Source organism: Balaenoptera musculus, chromosome 3, assembly GCF_009873245.2.
Source record: "Balaenoptera musculus isolate JJ_BM4_2016_0621 chromosome 3, mBalMus1.pri.v3, whole genome shotgun sequence".
In the NCBI taxonomy this organism is placed as follows: domain Eukaryota; kingdom Metazoa; phylum Chordata; class Mammalia; order Artiodactyla; family Balaenopteridae; genus Balaenoptera; species Balaenoptera musculus.
The window spans coordinates 122,529,028-122,535,027 of record NC_045787.1 but is presented as its reverse complement, the minus strand read 5'-3'; positions in this window follow the sequence as shown (position 1 = coordinate 122,535,027).

Below are 6,000 nucleotides of genomic sequence, written 5' to 3'. Positions count from 1 at the left end.
AAATAAGACATACATAGCAACAAAGCACCAGAAAAGATACTTACTTAGGAAATTGCACATTTAAAACACAGTATACTGCTATATTCCCAGTAGAATGGCTAACAATAAAACATCTGCCTATACAGTGGGCTGGCGAGGATGTGGAAGAACTGGACCTCTCCGACGTGTTGGTGATAACAATCATTTTAGAAAAAAATCAATTTAGATTGGCATTTCTTACAATTTTAAAAATACACTTAATGATAATACTCAACTATTCCATTCCTAGGTATTTACACAAGAGAAATAAAAGCATATGCAAATACTTGTACATGAATGTTTCTAGCAGCTTTATTTATAATGACAAAATATTGGAAGCAACCCAAACTCAGGTAATGGATCAACAAATTATAGCATATCCATATAAGGGAATGCTAGTCAGCAATAAAAAGAAATGAACTATTAACACACACAAAGATATAGATTAATCTCAAAATAATTATGCTGAGTGAAGGAAGTCAGAAAAAAATAGTATATATCATAGGGTAGCATTTATATAAAATTATAGAAAATACAAAGGAATGAATAGTAACAGTGAGCCGATCAGAGGTACCTGAGATTGGGGGTTGAGGGAGATGTGGGAAGCAAGAGCTGGAAAGAATGATTACAAAGACGCAGAAGAAATATTCTGGGGGTGTTGGCTGTGTTTATTGTATTGATTGGAGTGATGTTTGAAAGTGATGGTATATAACATGTCAAAACTTATCAAGTTGTGTATTCTAAATATGTCCAGTTGATTAAAAGTCAAGTATACCTCCAAAAGATTTTTTAAAAGAGAGTGTAGAAAGGACTACAATAACCATATATTAAGGCGTTATGATAAATATTAGAAAACGATTACAAAATAATAATCGTGTATAGGGAGAAGTTGAGCAAAACATGCTTTGATCTATGCTACTTTTTAATCCTATTCCCAAATGACATGCTAGGGTACACTGGAGAAGAATAACTGTCCTCTCATTTTCTCAATATCTAACACACAGATATTTACATCCATCTTCTTAAGGATGTTAAGCACCTCCATTTCCTTTGATTAGTAAAATGGAGTGAGATTTCCGGTCAGGCACATTGCAGCATTATTACTTCTTTGAGAGTATAAAAACATTTTTCCTTTGTTCAGCAAGTAAATTCTTAGGATGTAGGATCAAAAGAACAATAAAAAATGAGTGGCTCCACTGTCTCACCAATAGCCCAAGATTTCTTCCCCTCTTCCCTTCCTCACTCATCCAATCACATTGAGTCCCTCTGGATTCTGCTTTCTTAATAATCAGTCAACATAGCCTCTCTCTTCCACCCCCTTGCCCTTTCTCCCATCAGATGGACTGTTTTGACAGTCAGTTTAGCCAATTAACAATTTGCTTGATTGTCAATTGAAATCATGCAGTGAATTAAACCCAGCAATATCAATCCAATGATGGTTTCAGTGTGATATCACTAATGGTTTATTCAATCTGATGCAAAGGAAAATTTGATTTAAAAACCTGACGTATTTACCTTCACTGTTCCTGTTTCCATGTTCCTGGTCTTTATGAGCTCACTGGCAATTTGGGGATATAGAAGTGACCTATCTTTACTAAACACAGCAGCAGTTGCTGAAATGGAGCCATATATAAGGTGTTGAGGTATCAAGTAAAAAATGAAAGCCTCTCTTCTATTAGTTTAAGTTTGGAGTCCCCTTATTTTTTTGTTGAAGTGTAGATGATTTACAATGTTGGGTTAATTTCTGCTGTACAGCAAAGTGACTCAGTTATATACATATACACATTCTTTTTTTACTTTATTTTATTTAAAAATATATTTTTAAACACATTTAAAAATTTTTATTTATTTTATTTATTTATTTTTGACTGTGTTGGGTCTTCGTTGCTGCATGCGGGCTTTCTCCAATTGTGGCGAGCCAGGGCTACTCTTCGTTGTGGTGCGTGGGCTTCCGATCGCGGTGGCCTCTCTTGTTGTGGAGCACGGGCTCCAGGCGCACGGGCTTCAGTAGTTGTGGCACGTGGGCTCAGCAGTTGTGGCGCACGGGCTTAGTTGCTCCACGGCATGTGGGATCTTCCCAGACCAGGGCTCGAACCCGTGTCCCCTGCATTGGCAGGCGGATTCTTAACCACTGCACCACCAGGGAAGTCCCTCTTTCTTTATTTTTAACTGTCTCTGAAGCAGCGGAGTCTCTCCTCTTTGAGATCAGGCATCCTAGTTAGAAAGATTTTTACACCAAGTTGTGGCTGGTGTGTTAGCGAGATATCCATTCACACTGTGAGCTTTTCTTAAGTCATCATGGTCTCCTCATGACAACACACTCAGAGAGAATTGCACAACTGTAGGCTCTTTCTACGTAGTTGACCACACATCTACAGCCTGTCTCAGAGCCAATTTCAAAATAGATTCTTCTCAGGGAAAATTTCTCTGGGCAAGAATCATCTCCCTCTCTTGTCTCTGTCTCTGTCTCTCTCTCTGCAGAAAGAAGCAGGCTGCTCATGCCAAGCCCGTGAAAACAACTCTTTACAGTGGCCTCCCAATCAATAAGGAGCTTTCTTTGCTGCATGTCACACCCTCTGTTCATTGTATTCCCCAGCCGAGTTGGCACAGAAGAGGCAGCACAAATGCTGGCCTCGACTCTGAAGGGCCCTGCTGGGGCAGTGCAAGAAGAAGAGCCAGTGCTGGGCGTCGGAGCTGTGGGATCTGGCTCCAACTCTGCTGTTAACTCACTGCGTGGCTGTGCCCCCTCTGGACCCCAGTCCTCTGCTTTTAAATGAGGCGATTAGACCAAATGGCTCCAAGCGCTGATCAAATTCAGAAATCGGTTATTACATGATCCTAGAAAGAAGACAGGTGTGCGCCATCAGTGGGCTGACTGCCTGGCCTTCCAGTACGTGGGACTCAGGACCTTCCTGAGCCATAGTTGTGAGGAGAGGGGAATGAGCATCTTCTGGGATGTTTAGCTGTTGGATCTAGTAGAGAATGTTGCTTATTGACAATGTTACCATAGCAACTGGCGTGTCATTTGGTACCAAGGTTTAGGGTAATGGTCAAGGTATGCAATTTAAGAGAAATGCATTTTGCTTTCTCACCTTTGTCAACTTCATTCTCCCAGTCATCCTCTTTAGCAATTAAATACACTTCCCTAAAGAACATTCATTAAATCCAGACAGGTATATTACCAACCCATGACCATGAGAGGTAGCCTGGTGGTAAAAGAAAATCTGGTATCAGAAATAAAATTGTCATCTTAGAGTCATAGGTCTGCAACAAAAGTAACTTTACTGTGTTGTGAGTTGTCTCCCCTCTTGGGGCGTTGCTTCCTAATCTATCAAATGGAAAGAATTGGACTAGGTATTATCGAAGGTGTCATTCAGCTCAAATATTCTTGCCAGAGGTTTGCAAATTGGTGATACAGATATCATACATATTCAGTGTGCAGATGTGGTGTGTTTGCCCTATGCTGGATCAGCCACACACACGGTGTTCAAATTTGAATTGACTGACATTTAAAAATTTTAGGTTTTCATGTAATGATCCAGATTTCTGGCTTCTTCTGAAAAACAAACAAAAACCCAGCCAATCTAATAACACTGGACTGAAATCCTCCATGGCAGCTTTCAGCTGGAGCTGAGTAGCTGTTGCCCTCTTTATACATGGCCTGGGTCCTCCAGGCCCCACCATCCCCACCATTTCTGAGGTGATCAGTGACTCAGGTCATGTATCAACTCTACTGAGTATCTTACAGCTAGCCAGCCTTTCTCATCCTAACTGATCAAGGCATTTGTGTTTTCAGCTGCTGTCTAGCTCTTCTAGGATAGAGATGGCATGATCCAAACTCTCTTTACATCACTAATGCCATCATCTGGCAATGATCTTGGTAGAAGACGGAAACTGGGTCCAAAGACTGCCCTGGATGAGAAAACTGTCAATAACATTGGCTACCTTGACCTCTCATACTAATCAACTGAGCTCATGGGCCTAGGCAACCATATCTATGGGTGATGGTTGGAAATGTCACTGTCATTGAATTGGTCGCATGATCCCCTGCTCTGTAACTCTCAGCAAATCAGTTATTCTCTATGACTTGGTCTTTTCAAGTGTGAAACAAGTGGATTTACAATAAGCAACCTTCCCTCTAAAGCTAAAATTTCCTGAAGCAATATGAATACCTATACAAAGACCCATATTTTTAAAAAATTTTATTGAAGTATAGTTGATTTATAATGTGTTAATTTCTGCTGTACAGCATATTCAGTTATATATATATATATACTCTTTTTCATATTCTTTTCCTTTATGGTTTATCACAGGATATTGAATACAGTTCCCTGTGCTATACAGTAGGACCTTGTTGTTTATCCATTCTATATATACCAGTTTGCATCTGCTAATCCCAAACTCCCAGTCCTTCCCTCCCCCAATCCCCCTGGCAACCACAAGTCTGTTCTCTATGTCTGTGAGTCTGTTTCTGTTTCGTAGATAAGCTCATTTGTGTCATATTTTAGATTCCATATATAAGTGATATCATATGGTATTTGTCTTTCTATTTCTGACTTACTTTGCTTAGTATGATCATCTCTAGGTCCATCCATGTTGCTGCAAATGAAAAGGCCCATATTTAAATCTGCCTCGTGTGTGTGTGTGTGTGTGTGTGTGTGTGTGTGTTTCAGAGTTGTATATGTCTGCTTATTTTTAGGCACATGTTTTGTGACAATAGGTACAGAGTCTACACCTAGAATCAAAACTAGTGACATAGGAAATGCGCTACGACAAAAATCAGGAAGTACTTCATCTGTAGCTGGTATTCCCTAAGAGACAGATGCAGTCCCAGATTCAACAGCAGAATTGGCAGTTTAGAGAGGGCCAGTGACGACTCACAAGGAACAGTAAGAACTTATCAAAGAATGCCTAATGCTGAAATCCAAGGCCAGAGCTAGAAGTACCAGAAAGGGTCAGCAATAGGACCGTGCGTGTGGCCTTTCTATGCACTAATAAATGCTGCCAAATGCCTTTCTTCTTCCCTCCCAGATGCTAATTTTATTGGGAACATGTAGCCCTGTATAGTCTTAGAGGAGACACAAGTACTTTAATAATTGACATCTGAAACTGTATTCCAGCTCAGCCTTCCAAACAAGACTCTAGTTCAAGCTGTGCAACCTCTCTGGGCCTACGGGCTCTAACTATTAGATGGGCAGGCTGACCTTGGCACACTGGGAATATTGGGATTTCATGGGCAGGCTGACTTTGGCAGAGTGGGAATATGGAACTCAGACAGCCTGGGTGGAAATCCCAGCTCTGCCATGTGCTAGGTATCACCTCAGATGAGTTATGAAAACTTCCTAGCTCTCAGTTTCTTCACCTGTAAAATGGGGTTCTCATGGTATCCTCCTCACAGATTTGTGTGAGAATGGGATAATTCATTTAAAGTATTTAGCGCAGTGCCTACTTCATAGCAACTAGCTGAAATGTGCTCAGCTAACGTTCTTCCTCCTTTTTTATTTTTTTAACTATTGAACATTTTAGACCCCTTGCCAATAATAATCTTCTTTATTAAGTTGTTTATGCTGAGTGCCTTCAAAATCTACAACTCTGAGCGATGGGTACTATAATTATTATTGCCACTTTTAAAAAGGGAAAACACAGACTCATTATGTTTGGGAACTTGCGTCAGGTCAGAGCAAAACTAAATACAAACCCCATCTGACTGCAAAGTGTAGGCTCCGAATGATGACCCTGTGCTGCTTCCATCCAACGCGCCATCAGCAACAGTGAGAAAAGCAGATGGGGAAGAATTCTGCTCTCAAGCGGCTTGAGTGAATGCGTGTTTCCATGTAGGAGTTCAGGAAAAATCTGTCGTGGACGGTGAGGGTGGCTGCTTAGTTCTGTGTGTGTTTTCAAAAGGTCAGTTTGGTTTTGATATTTGATTTTTTTTCCTGCTAATATAATCATTCTTAAATCGATAATCTTTCCCAAAATCTG